The sequence below is a fragment of the Petromyzon marinus genome (genome assembly GCF_048934315.1).
Source record: "Petromyzon marinus isolate PM22_M1 ecotype Great Lakes invasive population chromosome 78 unlocalized genomic scaffold, UKy_Petmar_22M1.pri1.0 chr78_unloc.1, whole genome shotgun sequence".
NCBI lineage: Eukaryota > Metazoa > Chordata > Hyperoartia > Petromyzontiformes > Petromyzontidae > Petromyzon > Petromyzon marinus.
In genome coordinates this window covers 2,918,207-2,939,216 of record NW_027422625.1, presented here as the reverse complement: position 1 = coordinate 2,939,216, position 21,010 = coordinate 2,918,207, and positions in this window count along the sequence as shown.

Here is a 21,010-nt window from a genome sequence, read left to right as displayed (position 1 = left end):
TTAATCAGTGAGACTCCCACAGGGTTCAGTGTTAATCAGTGAGACTCCCACAGGGTTCATGTGTTAATCAGTGAAACTCCCATAGGGTTCATTGTTAATCAATGAGACTCCCATAGGGTTCAGTGTTAATCAGTGAGACTCCCACAGAGTTCAGTGTTAATCAGTGAGACTCCCACAGGGTTCTGTGTTAATCAGTGAGACCCCCTCAGGGTTCATGTGTTAATCAATGAGACTCCCATAGGGTTCAGTGTTAATCAGTGAGACTCCCACAGGGTTTAGTGTTAATCAGTGAGACTCCCACAGTGTTCAGTGTTAATCAGTGAGACTCCCACAGTGTTCAGTGTTAATCAGTGAGACTCCCTCAAGGTTCAGTGTTAATAACTGAGACTCCCACAGGGTTCAGTGTTAATCAGTGAGACTCCCACAGGGTTCAGTGTTAATCAGTGAGACTCCCACAGGGTTCAGTGTTAATCAGTGAGACTCCCTCAGGGTTCATGTGTTAATCAGTGAGACTCCCATAGGGTTCAGTGTTAATCAGTGAGACTCCCATAGGTTTCAGTGTTAATCAGTGAGACTCCCATAGGGTTCAGTCTTAATCAGTGAGACTCTCACAGGGTTCAGTGTTAATCAGTGAGACTGCCATAGGGTTCAGTGTTAAGCAGTGAGACTCTCACAGGGTTCAGTGTTAATCAGTGAGACTCCCACAGTGTTCAGTGTTAATCAGTGAGACTCCCATAGTGTTCAGTGTTAATCAGTGAGACTCCCACAGGGTTCAGTGTTAATAACTGAGACTCCCACAGAGTTAAGTGTTAATCAGTGAGACTCCCACAGGGTTCAGTGTTAATCAGTGAGACTCCCACAGGGTTCAGATTTAATCAGTGAGACTCCCACAGTGTTCAGTGTTAATCAGTGAGACTCCCACAGTGTTCAGTGTTAATCAGTGAGACTCCCTCAGGGTTCAGTGTTAATAACTGAGACTCCCACAGGGTTCAGTGTTAATCAGTGAGACTCCCACAGGGTTCAGTGTTAATCAGTGAGACTCCCACAGGGTTCAGTGTTAATCAGTGAGACTCCCATAGGGTTCAGTGTTAATCAGTGAGACTCCCACAGGGTTCAGTGTAAATCAGTGAGACTCCCACAGTGTTCAGTGTTAATCAGTGAGACTCCCTCAGGGTTCAGTGTTAATAACTGAGACTCCCACAGGGTTCAGTGTTAATCAGTGAGACCCCCACAGGGTCCAGTGTTAATCAGTGAGACTCCCACAGGGTTCAGTGTTAATCAGTGAGACTCCCTCAGGGTTAATGTGTTAATCAGTGAGACTCCCATAGGGTTCAGTGTTAATCAGTGAGACTCCCACAGGGTTCAGTGTAAATCAGTGAGACTCCCACAGGGTTCATGTGTTAATCAGTGAGACTCCCATAGGGTTCAGTGTTAAGCAGTGAGACTCCCACAGGGATCAGTGTGAATCAGTGAGACTCCCATAGGGTTCAGTGTTAATCAGTGAGACTCCCACAGGGTTCAGTCTTAATCAGTGAGACTCTCACAGGGTTCAGTGTTAATCAGTGAGACTCCCATAGGGTTCAGTGTTAAGCAGTGAGAAACCCACAGGGATCAGTGTTAATCAGTGAGACTCCCACAGGGTTCAGTGTTAATCAGTGAGACTCCCAAAGGGTTCATTGTTAATCAGTGAAACTCCCATAGGGTGCAGTGTTAATCAGTGAGACTCCCACAGGGTTCAGTGTTAATAAGTGAGACTCCCATATGGTTCAGTGTTAATCAGTGAGACTCCCACAGTGTTCAGTGTTAATCAGTGAGACTCCCTCAGGGTTCAGTGTTAATAACTGAGACTCCCACAGGGTTCAGTGTTAATCAGTGAGACTCCCACATTGTCCAGTGTTAATCAGTGAGACTCCCACAGGGTTCAGTGTTAATCAGTGAGACTCCCTCAGGGTTAATGTGTTAATCAGTGAGACTCCCATAGGGTTCAGTGTTAATCAGTGAGACTCCCACAGGGTTCAGTGTAAATCAGTGAGACTCCCACAGGGTTCATGTGTTAATCAGTGAGACTCCCATAGGGTTCAGTGTTAATCAGTGAGACTCCCACAGGGTTCAGTGTTAATCAGTGAGACTCCCACAGGGTTCATGTGTTAATCAGTGAGACTCCCATAGGGTTCAGTGTTAATCAATGCGGCTCCCATAGGGTTCAGTGTTAATCAGTGAGACTCCCACAGAGTTCAGTGTTAATCAGTGAGACTCCCACAGGGTTCTGTGTTAATCAATGAGACTCCCTCAGGGTTCATGTGTTAATCAATGAGACTCCCATAGGGTTCAGTGTTAATCAGTGAGACTCCCACAGGGTTCAGTGTTAATCAGTGAGACTCCCACAGTGTTCAGTGTTAATCAGTGAGACTCCCACAGTGTTCAGTGTTAATCAGTGAGACTCCCTCAAGGTTCAGTGTTAATAACTGAGACTCCCACAGGGTTCAGTGTTAATCAGTGAGACTCCCACAGGGTCCAGTGTTAATCAGTGAGACTCTCACAGGGTTCAGTGTTAATCAGTGAGACTCCCATAGGGTTCAGTGTTAAGCAGTGAGACTCCCACAGGGATCAGTGTTAATCAGTGAGACTCCCACAGGGTTCAGTGTTAATCAGTGAGACTCCCAAAGGGTTCATTGTTAATCAGTGAAACTCCCATAGGGTGCAGTGTTAATCAGTGAGACTCCCACAGGGTTCAGTGTTAATAAGTGAGACTCCCATATGGTTCAGTGTTAATCAGTGACACTCCCACAGTGTTCAGTGTTAATCAGTGAGACTCCCACAGTGTTCAGTGTTAATCAGTGAGACTCCCTCAGGGTTCAGTGTTAATAACTGAGACTCCCACAGGGTTCAGTGTTAATCAGTGAGACTCCCACATTGTCCAGTGTTAATCAGTGAGACTCCCACAGGGTTCAGTGTTAATCAGTGAGACTCCCTCAGGGTTAATGTGTTAATCAGTGAGACTCCCATAGGGTTCAGTGTTAATCAGTGAGACTCCCACAGGGTTCAGTGTAAATCAGTGAGACTCCCACAGGGTTCATGTGTTAATCAGTGAGACTCCCACAGTGTTCAGTGTTAATCAGTGAGACTCCCACAGGGTTCAGTGTTAATCAGTGAGACTCCCTCAGGGTTCAGTGTTAATAACTGAGACTCCCACAGGGTTCAGTGTTAATCAGTGAGACTCCCACATTGTCCAGTGTTAATCAGTGAGACTCCCACAGGGTTCACTGTTAATCAGTGAGACTCCCTCAGGGTTAATGTGTTAATCAGTGAGACTCCCATAGGGTTCAGTGTTAATCAGTGAGACTCCCACAGGGTTCAGTGTAAATCAGTGAGACTCCCACAGGGTTCATGTGTTAATCAGTGAGACTCCCATAGGGTTCAGTGTTAATCAGTGAGACTCCCACAGGGTTCAGTGTTAATCAGTGAGACTCCCACAGGGTTCATGTGTTAATCAGTGAGACTCCCATAGGGTTCAGTGTTAATCAATGAGGCTCCCATAGGGTTCAGTGTTAATCAGTGAGACTCCCACAGAGTTCAGTGTTAATCAGTGAGACTCCCACAGGGTTCTGTGTTAATCAGTGAGACTCCCTCAGGGTTCATGTGTTAATCAATGAGACTCCCATAGGGTTCAGTGTTAATCAGTGAGACTCCCACAGGGTTCAGTGTTAATCAGTGAGACTCCCACAGTGTTCAGTGTTAATCAGTGAGACTCCCACAGTGTTCAGTGTTAATCAGTGAGACTCCCTCAAGGTTCAGTGTTAATAACTGAGACTCCCACAGGGTTCAGTGTTAATCAGTGAGACTCCCACAGGGTTCAGTGTTAATCAGTTAGACTCCCACAGGGTTTAGTGTTAATAAGTGAGTCTCCCTCAGGGTTCATGTGTTAATCAGTGAGACTCCCATAGGGTTCAGTGTTAATCAGTGAGACTCCCACAGGGTTCAGTGTAAATCAGTGAGACTCCCACAGGGTTAATGTGTTAATCAGTGAGACTCCCATAGGGTTCAGTGTTAATCAGTGAGACTCCCACAGGGTTCAGTGTAAATCAGTGAGACTCCCACAGGGTTCATGTTTTCATCAGTGAGACTCCCATAGGGTTCAGTGTTAATCAGTGAGACTCCCATAGGTTTCAGTGTTAATCAGTGAGACTCCCATAGGGTTCAGTCTTAATCAGTGAGACTCTCACAGGGTTCAGTGTTAATCAGTGAGACTGCCATAGGGTTCAGTGTTAAGCAGTGAGACTCCCACAGGGTTCTGTGTTAATCAGTGAGACTCCCACAGTGTTCAGTGTTAATCAGTGAGACTCCCACAGTGTTCAGTGTTAATCAGTGAGACTCCCACAGGGTTCAGTGTTAATAACTGAGACTCCCACAGAGTTAAGTGTTAATCAGTGAGACTCCCACAGGGTTCGGTGTTAATCAGTGAGACTCCCACAGGGTTCAGTGTTAATCAGTGAGACTCCCACAGTGTTCAGTGTTAATCAGTGAGACTCCCTCAGGGTTCAGTGTTAATAACTGAGACTCCCACAGGGTTCAGTGTTAATCAGTGAGACTCCCACAGGGTTCAGTGTTAATCAGTGAGACTCCCACAGGGTTCAGTGTTAATCAGTGAGACTCCCATAGGTTCAGTGTTAATCAGTGAGACTCCCACAGGGTTCAGTGTAAATCAGTGAGACTCCCACAGTGTTCAGTGTTAATCAGTGAGACTCCCTCAGGGTTCAGTGTTAATAACTGAGACTCCCACAGGGTTCAGTGTTAATCAGTGAGACTCCCACAGGGTCCAGTGTTAATCAATGAGACTCCCACAGGGTTCAGTGTTAATCAGTGAGACTCCCTCAGGGTTAATGTGTTAATCAGTGAGACTCCCATAGGGTTCAGTGTTAATCAGTGAGACTCCCACAGGGTTCAGTGTAAATCAGTGAGACTCCCACAGGGTTCATGTGTTAATCAGTGAGACTCCCATAGGGTTCAGTGTTAATCAGTGAGACTCCCACAGGGTTCAGTGTTAATCAGTGAGACTCCCACAGGGTTCATGTGTTAATCAGTGAGACTCCCACAGGGTTCAGTGTTATTCAGTGAGACTCCCACAGGGTTCAGTAATCAGTGAGATTCCCATAGGGTTCATTGTTAATCAGTGAGACTCCCATAGGGTCCAGTGTTAATCAGTGAGACTCCCATAGGGTTCGGTGTTAATCAGTGAGACTCCCATAGGGTTCAGTGTTAATCAATGAGACTCCCATAGGGTTCAGTGTTAATCAGTGAGACTCCCACAGAGTTCAGTGTTAATCAGTGAGACTCCCACAGGGTTCTGTGTTAATCAGTGAGACTCCCTCAGGGTTCATGTGTTAATCAATGAGACTCCCATACGGTTCGGTGTTAATCAGTGAGACTCCCATAGGGTTCAGTGTTAATCAATGAGACTCCCATAGGGTTCAGTGTTAATCAGTGAGACTCCCACAGGTTTCAGTGTTAATCAGTGAGACTCCCAAAGGGTTCATTGTTAATCAGTGAAACTCCCATAGGGTGCAGTGTTAATCAGTGAGACTCCCACAGGGTTCAGTGTTAATAAGTGAGACTCCCATATGGTTCAGTGTTAATCAGTGACACTCCCACAGTGTTCAGTGTTAATCAGTGAGACTCCCACAGTGTTCAGTGTTAATCAGTGAGACTCCCTCAGGGTTCAGTGTTAATAACTGAGACTCCCACAGGGTTCAGTGTTAATCAGTGAGACTCCCACATTGTCCAGTGTTAATCAGTGAGACTCCCACAGGGTTTAGTGTTAATCAGTGAGACTCCCTCAGGGTTAATGTGTTAATCAGTGAGACTCCCATAGGGTTCAGTGTTAATCAGTGAGACTCCCACAGGGTTCAGTGTAAATCAGTGAGACTCCCACAGGGTTCATGTGTTAATCAGTGAGACTCCCACAGGGTTCAGTGTTAATCAGTGAGACTCCCACAGGGTTCATGTCTTAATCAGTGAGACTCCCATAGGGTTCAGTGTTAATCAATGAGGCTCCCATAGGGTTCAGTGTTAATCAGTGAGACTCCCACAGAGTTCAGTGTTAATCAGTGAGACTCCCACAGGGTTCTGTGTTAATCAGTGAGACTCCCTCAGGGTTCATGTGTTAATCAATGAGACTCCCATAGGGTTCAGTGTTAATCAGTGAGACTCCCACAGGGTTCAGTGTTAATCAGTGAGACTCCCACAGTGTTCAGTGTTAATCAGTGAGACTCCCACAGTGTTCAGTGTTAATCAGTGAGACTCCCTCAAGGTTCAGTGTTAATAACTGAGACTCCCACAGGGTTCAGTGTTAATCAGTGAGACTCCCACAGGGTTCAGTGTTAATCAGTGAGACTCCCACAGGGTTCAGTGTTAATAAGTGAGACTCCCTCAGGGTTCATGTGTTAATCAGTGAGACTCCCATAGGGTTCAGTGTTAATCAGTGAGACTCCCACAGGGTTCAGTGTAAATCAGTGAGACTCCCACAGGGTTAATGTGTTAATCAGTGAGACTCCCATAGGGTTCAGTGTTAATCAGTGAGACTCCCACAGGGTTCAGTGTAAATCAGTGAGACTCCCACAGGGTTCATGTTTTAATCAGTGAGACTCCCATAGGGTTCAGTGTTAATCAGTGAGACTCCCATAGGTTTCAGTGTTAATCAGTGAGTCTCCCATAGGGTTCAGTCTTAATCAGTGAGACTCTCACAGGGTTCAGTGTTAATCAGTGAGACTGCCATAGGGTTCAGTGTTAAGCAGTGAGACTCCCACAGGGTTCAGTGTTAATCAGTGAGACTCCCACAGTGTTCAGTGTTAATCAGTGAGACTCCCACAGTGTTCAGTGTTAATCAGTGAGACTCCCACAGGGTTCAGTGTTAATAACTGAGACTCCCACAGAGTTAAGTGTTAATCAGTGAGACTCCCACAGGGTTCAGTGTTAATCAGTGAGACTCCCACAGGGTTCAGTGTTAATCAGTGAGACTCCCACAGTGTTCAGTGTTAATCAGTGAGACTCCCGCAGTGTTCAGTGTTAATCAGTGAGACTCCCTCAGGGTTCAGTGTTAATAACTGAGACTCCCACAGGGTTCAGTGTTAATCAGTGAGACTCCCACAGGGTTCAGTGTTAATCAGTGAGACTCCCACAGGGTTCAGTGTTAATTAGTGAGACTCCCATAGGGTTCAGTGTTAATCAGTGAGACTCCCACAGGGTTCAGTGTAAATCAGTGAGACTCCCACAGTGTTCAGTGTTAATCAATGAGACTCCCTCAGGGTTCAGTGTTAATAAATGAGACTCCCACAGGGTTCAGTTTTAATCAGTGAGACTCCCACAGGGTCCAGTGTTAATCAGTGAGACTCCCACAGGGTTCAGTGTTAATCAGTGAGACTCCCTCAGGGTTAATGTGTTAATCAGTGAGACTCCCATAGGGTTCAGTGTTAATCAGTGAGACTCCCACAGGGTTCAGTGTAAATCAGTGAGACTCCCACAGGGTTCATGTGATAATCAGTGAGACTCCCATAGGGTTCAGTGTTAATCAGTGAGACTCCCACAGGGTTCAGTGTTAATCAGTGAGACTCCCACAGGGTTCATGTGTTAATCAGTGAGACTCCCTCAGGGTTCAGTGTTATTCAGTGAGACACCCACAGCGTTCAGTAATCAGTGAGATTCCCATAGGGTTCATTGTTAATCAGTGAGACTCCCATAGGGTCCAGTGTTAATCAGTGAGACTCCCATAGGGTTCGGTGTTAATCAGTGAGACTCCCATAGGGTTCAGTGTTAATCAATGAGACTCCCATAGGGTTCAGTGTTAATCAGTGAGACTCCCACAGAGTTCAGTGTTAATCAGTGAGACTCCCACAGGGTTCTGTGTTAATCAGTGAGACTCCCTCAGGGTTCATGTGTTAATCAATGAGACTCCCATAGGGTTCAGTGTTAATCAGTGAGCCTCACACAGGGTTCAGTGTTAATCAGTGAGACTCCCACAGTGTTCAGTGTTAATCAGTGAGACTCCCACAGTGTTCAGTGTTAATCAGTGAGACTCCCTCAAGGTTCAGTGTTAATAACTGAGACTCCCACAGGGTTCAGTGTTAATCAGTGAGACTCCCACAGGGTTCAGTGTTAATCAGTGAGACTCCCACAGGGTTCAGTTTTAATCAGTGAGACTCCCTCAGGGTTCATGTGTTAATCAGTGAGACTCCCATAGGGTTCAGTGTTAATCAGTGAGACTCCCACAGGGTTCAGTGTAAATCAGTGAGACTCCCACAGGGTTAATGTGTTAATCAGTGAGACTCCCATAGGGTTCAGTGTTAATCAGTGAGACTCCCACAGGGTTCAGTGTAAATCAGTGAGACTCCCACAGGGTTCATGTGTTAATCAGTGAGACTCCCATAGGGTTCAGTGTTAATCAGTGAGACTCCCATAGGTTTCAGTGTTAATCAGTGAGACTCCCATAGGGTTCAGTCTTAATCAGTGAGACTCTCACAGGGTTCAGTGTTAATCAGTGAGACTCCCATAGGGTTCAGTGTTAAGCAGTGAGACTCCCACAGGGTTCAGTGTTAATCAGTGAGACTCCCACAGTGTTCAGTGTTAATCAATGAGGCTCCCATAGGGTTCAGTGTTAATCAGTGAGACTCCCACAGAGTTCAGTGTTAATCAGTGAGACTCCCACAGGGTTCTGTGTTAATCAGTGAGACTCCCTCAGGGTTCATGTGTTAATCAATGAGACTCCCATAGGGTTCAGTGTTAATCAGTGAGACTCCCACAGGGTTCAGTGTTAATCAGTGAGACTCCCACAGTGTTCAGTGTTAATCAGTGAGACTCCCACAGTGTTCAGTGTTAATCAGTGAGACTCCCTCAAGGTTCAGTGTTAATAACTGAGACTCCCACAGGGTTCAGTGTTAATCAGTGAGACTCCCACAGGGTTCAGTGTTAATCAGTGAGACTCCCACAGGGTTCAGTGTTAATAAGTGAGACTCCCTCAGGGTTCATGTGTTAATCAGTGAGACTCCCATAGGGTTCAGTGTTAATCAGTGAGACTCCCACAGGGTTCAGTGTAAATCAGTGAGACTCCCACAGGGTTAATGTGTTAATCAGTGAGACTCCCATAGGGTTCAGTGTTAATCAGTGAGACTCCCACAGGGTTCAGTGTAAATCAGTGAGACTCCCACAGGGTTCATGTTTTAATCAGTGAGACTCCCATAGGGTTCAGTGCTAATCAGTGAGACTCCCATAGGTTTCAGTGTTAATCAGTGAGACTCCCATAGGGTTCAGTCTTAATCAGTGAGACTCTCACAGGGTTCAGTGTTAATCAGTGAGACTGCCATAGGGTTCAGTGTTAATCAGTGAGACTCCCACAGGGTTCATTGTAAATCAGTGAGACTCCCACAGGGTTCATGTGATAATCAGTGAGACTCCCATAGGGTTCAGTGTTAATCAGTGAGACTCCCACAGGGTTCAGTGTAAATCAGTGAGACTCCCACAGGGTTCATGTGATAATCAGTGAGACTCCCATAGGGTTCAGTGTTAATCAGTGAGACTCCCACAGGGTTCAGTGTTAATCAGTGAGACTCCCACAGGGTTCATGTGTTAATCAGTGAGACTCCCACAGGGTTCAGTGTTATTCAGTGAGACTCCCACAGGGTTCAGTAATCAGTGAGATTCCCATAGGGTTCATTGTTAATCAGTGAGACTCCCATAGGGTCCAGTGTTAATCAGTGAGACTCCCATAGGGTTCGGTGTTAATCAGTGAGACTCCCATAGGGTTCAGTGTTAATCAATGAGACTCCCATAGGGTTCAGTGTTAATCAGTGAGACTCCCACAGAGTTCAGTGTTAATCAGTGAGACTCCCACAGGGTTCTGTGTTAATCAGTGAGACTCCCTCAGGGTTCATGTGTTAATCAATGAGACTCCCATAGGGTTCAGTGTTAATCAGTGAGACTCCCACAGGGTTCAGTGTTAATCATTGAGACTCCCACAGTGTTCAGTGTTAATCAGTGAGACTCCCACAGTGTTCAGTGTTAATCAGTGAGACTCCCTCAAGGTTCAGTGTTAATAACTGAGACTCCCACAGGGTTCAGTGTTAATCAGTGAGACTCCCACAGGGTTCAGTGTTAATCAGTGAGACTCCCACAGGGTTCAGTTTTAATCAGTGAGACTCCCTCAGGGTTCATGTGTTAATCAGTGAGACTCCCATAGGGTTCAGTGTTAATCAGTGAGACTCCCACAGGGTTCAGTGTAAATCAGTGAGACTCCCACAGGGTTAATGTGTTAATCAGTGAGACTCCCATAGGGTTCAGTGTTAATCAGTGAGACTCCCACAGGGTTCAGTGTAAATCAGTGAGACTCCCACAGGGTTCATGTGTTAATCAGTGAGACTCCCATAGGGTTCAGTGTTAATCAGTGAGACTCCCATAGGTTTCAGTGTTAATCAGTGAGACTCCCATAGGGTTCAGTCTTAATCAGTGAGACTCTCACAGGGTTCAGTGTTAATCAGTGAGACTCCCATAGGGTTCAGTGTTAAGCAGTGAGACTCCCACAGGGTTCAGTGTTAATCAGTGAGACTCCCACAGTGTTCAGTGTTAATCAATGAGGCTCCCATAGGGTTCAGTGTTAATCAGTGAGACTCCCACAGGGTTCAGTGTTAATCAGTGAGACTCCCACAGTGTTCAGTGTTAATCAGTGAGACTCCCACAGTGTTCAGTGTTAATCAGTGAGACTCCCTCAAGGTTCAGTGTTAATAACTGAGACTCCCACAGGGTTCAGTGTTAATCAGTGAGACTCCCACAGGGTTCAGTGTTAATCAGTGAGACTCCCACAGGGTTCAGTGTTAATAAGTGAGACTCCCTCAGGGTTCATGTGTTAATCAGTGAGACTCCCATAGGGTTCAGTGTTAATCAGTGAGACTCCCACAGGGTTCAGTGTAAATCAGTGAGACTCCCACAGGGTTAATGTGTTAATCAGTGAGACTCCCATAGGGTTCAGTGTTAATCAGTGAGACTCCCACAGGGTTCAGTGTAAATCAGTGAGACTCCCACAGGGTTCATGTTTTAATCAGTGAGACTCCCATAGGGTTCAGTGCTAATCAGTGAGACTCCCATAGGTTTCAGTGTTAATCAGTGAGACTCCCATAGGGTTCAGTCTTAATCAGTGAGACTCTCACAGGGTTCAGTGTTAATCAGTGAGACTGCCATAGGGTTCAGTGTTAAGCAGTGAGACTCCCACAGGGTTCAGTGTTAATCAGTGAGACTCCCACAGTGTTCAGTGTTAATCAGTGAGACTCCCACAGTGTTCAGTGTTAATCAGTGAGACTCCCACAGGGTTCAGTGTTAATAACTGAGACTCCCACAGAGTTAAGTGTTAATCAGTGAGACTCCCATAGGGTTCAGTGTTAATCAGTGAGACTCCCACAGAGTTCAGTGTTAATCAGTGAGACTCCCACAGGGTTCTGTGTTCATCAGTGAGACTCCCTCAGGGTTCATGTGTTAATCAATGAGACTCCCATACGGTTCGGTGTTAATCAGTGAGACTCCCATAGGGTTCAGTGTTAATCAATGAGACTCCCATAGGGTTCAGTGTTAATCAGTGAGACTCCCAAAGGTTTCAGTGTTAATCAGTGAGACTCCCAAAGGGTTCATTGTTAATCAGTGAAACTCCCATAGGGTGCAGTGTTAATCAGTGAGACTCCCACAGGGTTCAGTGTTAATAAGTGAGACTCCCATATGGTTCAGTGTTAATCAGTGACACTCCCACAGTGTTCAGTGTTAATTAGTGAGACTCCCACAGTGTTCAGTGTTAATCAGTGAGACTCCCTCAGGGTTCAGTGTTAATAACTGAGACTCCCACAGGGTTCAGTGTTAATCAGTGAGACTCCCACATTGTCCAGTGTTAATCAGTGAGACTCCCACAGGGTTCAGTGTTAATCAGTGAGACTCCCTCAGGGTTAATGTGTTAATCAGTGAGACTCCCATAGGGTTCAGTGTTAATCAGTGAGACTCCCACAGGGTTCAGTGTAAATCAGTGAGACTCCCACAGGGTTCATGTGTTAATCAGTGAGACTCCCACAGGGTTCAGTGTTAATCAGTGAGACTCCCACAGGGTTCATGTCTTAATCAGTGAGACTCCCATAGGGTTCAGTGTTAATCAATGAGGCTCCCATAGGGTTCAGTGTTAATCAGTGAGACTCCCACAGAGTTCATTGTTAATCAGTGAGACTCCCACAGGGTTCTGTGTTAATCAGTGAGACTCCCTCAGGGTTCATGTGTTAATCAATGAGACTCCCATAGGGTTCAGTGTTAATCAGTGAGACTCCCACAGGGTTCAGTGTTAATCAGTGAGACTCCCACAGGGTTCAGTGTTAATAACTGAGACTCCCACAGAGTTAAGTGTTAATCAGTGAGACTCCCATAGGGTTCAGTGTTAATCAGTGAGACTCCCACAGAGTTCAGTGTTAATCAGTGAGACTCCCACAGGGTTCTGTGTTCATCAGTGAGACTCCCTCAGGGTTCATGTGTTAATCAATGAGACTCCCATACGGTTCGGTGTTAATCAGTGAGACTCCCATAGGGTTCAGTGTTAATCAATGAGACTCCCATAGGGTTCAGTGTTAATCAGTGAGACTCCCACAGGTTTCAGTGTTAATCAGTGAGACTCCCAAAGGGTTCATTGTTAATCAGTGAAACTCCCATAGGGTGCAGTGTTAATCAGTGAGACTCCCACAGGGTTCAGTGTTAATAAGTGAGACTCCCATATGGTTCAGTGTTAATCAGTGACACTCCCACAGTGTTCAGTGTTAATCAGTGAGACTCCCACAGTGTTCAGTGTTAATCAGTGAGACTCCCTCAGGGTTCAGTGTTAATAACTGAGACTCCCACAGGGTTCAGTGTTAATCAGTGAGACTCCCACATTGTCCAGTGTTAATCAGTGAGACTCCCACAGGGTTCAGTGTTAATCAGTGAGACTCCCTCAGGGTTAATGTGTTAATCAGTGAGACTCCCATAGGGTTCAGTGTTAATCAGTGAGACTCCCACAGGGTTCAGTGTAAATCAGTGAGACTCCCACAGGGTTCATGTGTTAATCAGTGAGACTCCCACAGGGTTCAGTGTTAATCAGTGAGACTCCCACAGGGTTCATGTCTTAATCAGTGAGACTCCCATAGGGTTCAGTGTTAATCAATGAGGCTCCCATAGGGTTCAGTGTTAATCAGTGAGACTCCCACAGAGTTCAGTGTTAATCAGTGAGACTCCCACAGGGTTCTGTGTTAATCAGTGAGACTCCCTCAGGGTTCATGTGTTAATCAATGAGACTCCCATAGGGTTCAGTGTTAATCAGTGAGACTCCCACAGGGTTCAGTGTTAATCAGTGAGACTCCCACAGTGTTCAGTGTTAATCAGTGAGACTCCCACAGTGTTCAGTGTTAATCAGTGAGACTCCCTCAAGGTTCAGTGTTAATAACTGAGACTCCCACAGGGTTCAGTGTTAATCAGTGAGACTCCCACAGGGTTCAGTGTTAATCAGTGAGACTCCCACAGGGTTCAGTGTTAATAAGTGAGACTCCCTCAGGGTTCATGTGTTAATCAGTGAGACTCCCATAGGGTTCAGTGTTAATCAGTGAGACTCCCACAGGGTTCAGTGTAAATCAGTGAGACTCCCACAGGGTTAATGTGTTAATCAGTGAGACTCCCATAGGGTTCAGTGTTAATCAGTGAGACTCCCACAGGGTTCAGTGTAAATCAGTGAGACTCCCACAGGGTTCATGTTTTAATCAGTGAGACTCCCATAGGGTTCAGTGTTAATCAGTGAGACTCCCATAGGTTTCAGTGTTAATCAGTGAGTCTCCCATAGGGTTCAGTCTTAATCAGTGAGACTCTCACAGGGTTCAGTGTTAATCATTGAGACTGCCATAGGGTTCAGTGTTAAGCAGTGAGACTCCCACAGGGTTCAGTGTTAATTAGTGAGACTCCCACAGTGTTCAGTGTTAATCAGTGAGACTCCCACAGTGTTCAGTGTTAATCAGTGAGACTCCCACAGGGTTCAGTGTTAATAACTGAGACTCCCACAGAGTTAAGTGTTAATCAGTGAGACTCCCACAGGGTTCAGTGTTAATCAGTGAGACTCCCACAGGGTTCAGTGTTAATCAGTGAGACTCCCACAGTGTTCAATGTTAATCAGTGAGACTCCCACAGTGTTCAGTGTTAATCAGTGAGACTCCCTCAGGGTTCAGTGTTAATAACTGAGACTCCCACAGGGTTCAGTGTTAATCAGTGAGACTCCCACAGGGTTCAGTGTTAATCAGTGAGACTCCCACAGGGTTCAGTGTTAATTAGTGAGACTCCCATAGGGTTCAGTGTTAATCAGTGAGACTCCCACAGGGTTCAGTGTAAATCAGTGAGACTCCCACAGTGTTCAGTGTTAATCAGTGAGACTCCCTCAGGGTTCAGTGTTAATAAATGAGACTCCCACAGGGTTCAGTTTTAATCAGTGAGACTCCCACAGGGTCCAGTGTTAATCAGTGAGACTCCCACAGGGTTCAGTGTTAATCAGTGAGACTCCCTCAGGGTTAATGTGTTAATCAGTGAGACTCCCATAGGGTTCAGTGTTAATCAGTGAGACTCCCACAGGGTTCAGTGTAAATCAGTGAGACTCCCACAGGGTTCATGTGATAATCAGTGAGACTCCCATAGGGTTCAGTGTTAATTAGTGAGACTCCCACAGGGTTCAGTGTTAATCAGTGAGACTCCCACAGGGTTCATGTGTTAATCAGTGAGACTCCCACAGGGTTCAGTGTTATTCAGTGAGACTCCCACAGGGTTCAGTAATAAGTGAGATTCCCATAGGGTTCATTGTTAATCAGTGAGACTCCCATAGGGTCCAGTGTTAATCAGTGAGACTCCCATAGGGTTCGGTGTTAATCAGTGAGACTCCCATAGGGTTCAGTGTTAATCAATGAGACTCCCATAGGGTTCAGTGTTAATCAGTGAGACTCCCACAGAGTTCAGTGTTAATCAGTGAGACTCCCACAGGGTTCTGTGTTAATCAGTGAGACTCCCTCAGGGTTCATGTGTTAATCAATGAGACTCCCATAGGGTTCAGTGTTAATCAGTGAGACTCCCACAGGGTTCAGTGTTAATCAGTGAGACTCCCACAGTGTTCAGTGTTAATCAGTGAGACTCCCACAGTGTTCAGTGTTAATCAGTGAGACTCCCTCAAGGTTCAGTGTTAATAACTGAGACTCCCACAGGGTTCAGTGTTAATCAGTGAGACTCCCACAGGGTTCAGTGTTAATCAGTGAGACTCCCACAGGGTTCAGTTTTAATCAGTGAGACTCCCTCAGGGTTCATGTGTTAATCAGTGAGACTCCCATAGGGTTCAGTGTTAATCAGTGAGACTCCCACAGGGTTCAGTGTAAATCAGTGAGACTCCCACAGGGTTAATGTGTTAATCAGTGAGACTCCCATAGGGTTCAGTGTTAATCAGTGAGACTCCCACAGGGTTCAGTGTAAATCAGTGAGACTCCCACAGGGTTCATGTGTTAATCAGTGAGACTCCCATAGGGTTCAGTGTTAATCAGTGAGACTCCCATAGGTTTCAGTGTTAATCAGTGAGACTTCCATAGGGTTCAGTCTTAATCAGTGAGACTCTCACAGGGTTCAGTGTTAATCAGTGAGACTCCCATAGGGTTCAGTGTTAAGCAGTGAGACTCCCACAGGGTTCAGTGTTAATCAGTGAGACTCCCACAGTGTTCAGTGTTAATCAATGAGGCTCCCATAGGGTTCAGTGTTAATCAGTGAGACTCCCACAGAGTTCAGTGTTAATCAGTGAGACTCCCACAGGGTTCTGTGTTAATCAGTGAGACTCCCTCAGGGTTCATGTGTTAATCAATGAGACTCCCATAGGGTTCAGTGTTAATCAGTGAGACTCCCACAGGGTTCAGTGTTAATCAGTGAGACTCCCACAGTGTTCAGTGTTAATCAGTGAGACTCCCACAGTGTTCAGTGTTAATCAGTGAGACTCCCACAGTGTTCAGTTTTAATCAGTGAGACTCCCACAGGGTCCAGTGTTAATCAGTGAGACTCCCACAGGGTTCAGTGTTAATCAGTGAGACTCCCTCAGGGTTAATGTGTTAATCAGTGAGACTCCCATAGGGTTCAGTGTTAATCAGTGAGACTCCCACAGGGTTCAGTGTAAATCAGTGAGACTCCCACAGGGTTCATGTGATAATCAGTGAGACTCCCATAGGGTTCAGTGTTAATCAGTGAGACTCCCACAGGGTTCAGTGTTAATCAGTGAGACTCCCACAGGGTTCATGTGTTAATCAGTGAGACTCCCACAGGGTTCAGTGTTATTCAGTGAGACTCCCACAGGGTTCAGTAATCAGTGAGATTCCCATAGGGTTCATTGTTAATCAGTGAGACTCCCATAGGGTCCAGTGTTAATCAGTGAGACTCCCATAGGGTTCGGTGTTAATCAGTGAGACTCCCATAGGGTTCAGTGTTAATCAATGAGACTCCCATAGGGTTCAGTGTTAATCAGTGAGACTCCCACAGAGTTCAGTGTTAATCAGTGAGACTCCCACAGGGTTCTGTGTTAATCAGTGAGACTCCCTCAGGGTTCATGTGTTAATCAATGAGACTCCCATAGGGTTCAGTGTTAATCAGTGAGACTCCCACAGGGTTCAGTGTTAATCAGTGAGACTCCCACAGTGTTCAGTGTTAATCAGTGAGACTCCCACAGTGTTCAGTGTTAATCAGTGAGACTCCCTCAAGGTTCATTGTTAATAACTGAGACTCCCACAGGGTTCAGTGTTAATCAGTGAGACTCCCACAGGGTTCAGTGTTAATCAGTGAGACTCCCACAGGGTTCAGTTTTAATCAGTGAGACTCCCTCAGGGTTCATGTGTTAATCAGTGAGACTCCCATAGGGTTCAGTGTTAATCAGTGAGACTCCCACAGGGTTCAGTGTAAATCAGTGAGACTCCCACAGGGTTAATGTGTTAATCAGTGAGACTCCCATAGGGTTCAGTGTTAATCAGTGAGACTCCCACAGGGTTCAGTGTAAATCAGTGAGACTCCCACAGGGTTCATGTGTTAATCAGTGAGACTCCCATAGGGTTCAGTGTTAATCAGTGAGACTCCCATAGGTTTCAGTGTTAATCAGTGAGACTTCCATAGGGTTCAGTCTTAATCAGTGAGACTCTCACAGGGTTCAGTGTTAATCAGTGAGACTCCCATAGGGTTCAGTGTTAAGCAGTGAGACTCCCACAGGGTTCAGTGTTAATCAGTGAGACTCCCACAGTGTTCAGTGTTAATCAATGAGGCTCCCATAGGGTTCAGTGTTAATCAGTGAGACTCCCACAGAGTTCAGTGTTAATCAGTGAGACTCCCACAGGGTTCTGTGTTAATCAGTGAGACTCCCTCAGGGTTCATGTGTTAATCAATGAGACTCCCATAGGGTTCAGTGTTAATCAGTGAGACTCCCACAGGGTTCAGTGTTAATCAGTGAGACTCCCACAGTGTTCAGTGTTAATCAGTGAGACTCCCACAGTGTTCAGTGTTAATCAGTGAGACTCCCTCAAGGTTCAGTGTTAATAACTGAGACTCCCACAGGGTTCAGTGTTAATCAGTGAGACTCCCACAGGGTTCAGTGTTAATCAGTGAGACTCCCACAGGGTTCAGTGTTAATAAGTGAGACTCCCTCAGGGTTCATGTGTTAATCAGTGAGACTCCCATAGGGTTCAGTGTTAATCAGTGAGACTCCCACAGGGTTCAGTGTAAATCAGTGAGACTCCCACAGGGTTAATGTGTTAATCAGTGAGACTCCCATAGGGTTCAGTGTTAATCAGTGAGACTCCCACAGGGTTCAGTGTAAATCAGTGAGACTCCCACAGGGTTCATGTTTTAATCAGTGAGACTCCCATAGGGTTCAGTGCTAATCAGTGAGACTCCCATAGGTTTCAGTGTTAATCAGTGAGACTCCCATAGGGTTCAGTCTTAATCAGTGAGACTCTCACAGGGTTCAGTGTTAATCAGTGAGACTGCCATAGGGTTCAGTGTTAATCAGTGAGACTCCCACAGGGTTCAGTGTAAATCAGTGAGACTCCCACAGGGTTCATGTGATAATCAGTGAGACTCCCATAGGGTTCAATGTTAATCAGTGAGACTCCCACAGGGTTCAGTGTAAATCAGTGAGACTCCCACAGGGTTCATGTGATAATCAGTGAGACTCCCATAGGGTTCAGTGTTAATCAGTGAGACTCCCACAGGGTTCAGTGTTAATCAGTGAGACTCCCACAGGGTTCATGTGTTAATCAGTGAGACTCCCACAGGGTTCAGTGTTATTCAGTGAGACTCCCACAGGGTTCAGTAATCAGTGAGATTCCCATAGGGTTCATTGTTAATCAGTGAGACTCCCATAGGGTCCAGTGTTAATCAGTGAGACTCCCATAGGGTTCGGTGTTAATCAGTGAGACTCCCATAGGGTTCAGTGTTAATCAATGAGACTCCCATAGGGTTCAGTGTTAATCAGTGAGACTCCCACAGAGTTCAGTGTTAATCAGTGAGACTCCCACAGGGTTCTGTGTTAATCAGTGAGATTCCCTCAGGGTTCAGTGTTAATCAGTGAGACTCCCATAGGGTTCAGTGTTAAGCAGTGAGACTCCCACAGGGTTCAGTGTTAATCAGTGAGACTCCCACAGTGTTCAGTGTTAATCAATGAGGCTCCCATAGGGTTCAGTGTTAATCAGTGAGACTCCCACAGAGTTCAGTGTTAATCAGTGAGACTCCCACAGGGTTCTGTGTTAATCAGTGAGACTCCCTCAGGGTTCATGTGTTAATCAATGAGACTCCCATAGGGTTCAGTGTTAATCAGTGAGACTCCCACAGGGTTCAGTGTTAATCAGTGAGACTCCCACAGTGTACAGTGTTAATCAGTGAGACTCCCACAGTGTTCAGTGTTAATCAGTGAGACTCCCTCAAGGTTCAGTGTTAATAACTGAGACTCCCACAGGGTTCAGTGTTAATCAGTGAGACTCCCACAGGGTTCAGTGTTAATCAGTGAGACTCCCACAGGGTTCAGTGTTAATAAGTGAGACTCCCTCAGGGTTCATGTGTTAATCAGTGAGACTCCCATAGGGTTCAGTGTTAATCAGTGAGACTCCCACAGGGTTCAGTGTAAATCAGTGAGACTCCCACAGGGTTAATGTGTTAATCAGTGAGACTCCCATAGGGTTCAGTGTTAATCAGTGAGACTCCCACAGGGTTCAGTGTAAATCAGTGAGACTCCCACAGGGTTCATGTTTTAATCAGTGAGACTCCCATAGGGTTCAGTGCTAATCAGTGAGACTCCCATAGGTTTCAGTGTTAATCAGTGAGACTCCCATAGGGTTCAGTCTTAATCAGTGAGACTCTCACAGGGTTCAGTGTTAATCAGTGAGACTCCCACAGGGTTCAGTGTTAATAACTGAGACTCCCACAGAGTTAAGTGTTAATCAGTGAGACTCCCATAGGGTTCAGTGTTAATCAGTGAGACTCCCACAGAGTTCAGTGTTAATCAGTGAGACTCCCACAGGGTTCTGTGTTCATCAGTGAGACTCCCTCAGGGTTCATGTGTTAATCAATGAGACTCCCATACGGTTCGGTGTTAATCAGTGAGACTCCCATAGGGTTCAGTGTTAATCAATGAGACTCCCATAGGGTTCAGTGTTAATCAGTGAGACTCCCACAGGTTTCAGTGTTAATCAGTGAGACTCCCAAAGGGTTCATTGTTAATCAGTGAAACTCCCATAGGGTGCAGTGTTAATCAGTGAGACTCCCACAGGGTTCAGTGTTAATAAGTGAGACTCCCATATGGTTCAGTGTTAATCAGTGAGACTCCCACAGTGTTCAGTGTTAATCAGTGAGACTCCCTCAAGGTTCAGTGTTAATAACTGAGACTCCCACAGGGTTCAGTGTTAATCAGTGAGACTCCCACAGGGTTCAGTGTTAATCAGTGAGACTCCCACAGGGTTCAGTGTTAATAAGTGAGACTCCCTCAGGGTTCATGTGTTAATCAGTGAGACTCCCATAGGGTTCAGTGTTAATCAGTGAGACTCCCACAGGGTTCAGTGTAAATCAGTGAGACTCCCACAGGGTTAATGTGTTAATCAGTGAGACTCCCATAGGGTTCAGTGTTAATCAGTGAGACTCCCACAGGGTTCAGTGTAAATCAGTGAGACTCCCACAGGGTTCATGTTTTAATCAGTGAGACTCCCATAGGGTTCAGTGCTAATCAGTGAGACTCCCATAGGTTTCAGTGTTAATCAGTGAGACTCCCATAGGGTTCAGTCTTAATCAGTGAGACTCTCACAGGGTTCAGTGTTAATCAGTGAGACTCCCACAGGGTTCAGTGTTAATAACTGAGACTCCCACAGAGTTAAGTGTTAATCAGTGAGACTCCCATAGGGTTCAGTGTTAATCAGTGAGACTCCCACAGAGTTCAGTGTTAATCAGTGAGACTCCCACAGGGTTCTGTGTTCATCAGTGAGACTCCCTCAGGGTTCATGTGTTAATCAATGAGACTCCCATACGGTTCGGTGTTAATCAGTGAGACTCCCATAGGGTTCAGTGTTAATCAATGAGACTCCCATAGGGTTCAGTGTTAATCAGTGAGACTCCCACAGGTTTCAGTGTTAATCAGTGAGACTCCCAAAGGGTTCATTGTTAATCAGTGAAACTCCCATAGGGTGCAGTGTTAATCAGTGAGACTCCCACAGGGTTCAGTGTTAATAAGTGAGACTCCCATATGGTTCAGTGTTAATCAGTGACACTCCCACAGTGTTCAGTGTTAATCAGTGAGACTCCCACAGTGTTCAGTGTTAATCAGTGAGACTCCCTCAGGGTTCAGTGTTAATAACTGAGACTCCCACAGGGTTCAGTGTTAATCAGTGAGACTCCCACATTGTCCAGTGTTAATCAGTGAGACTCCCACAGGGTTCAGTGTTAATCAGTG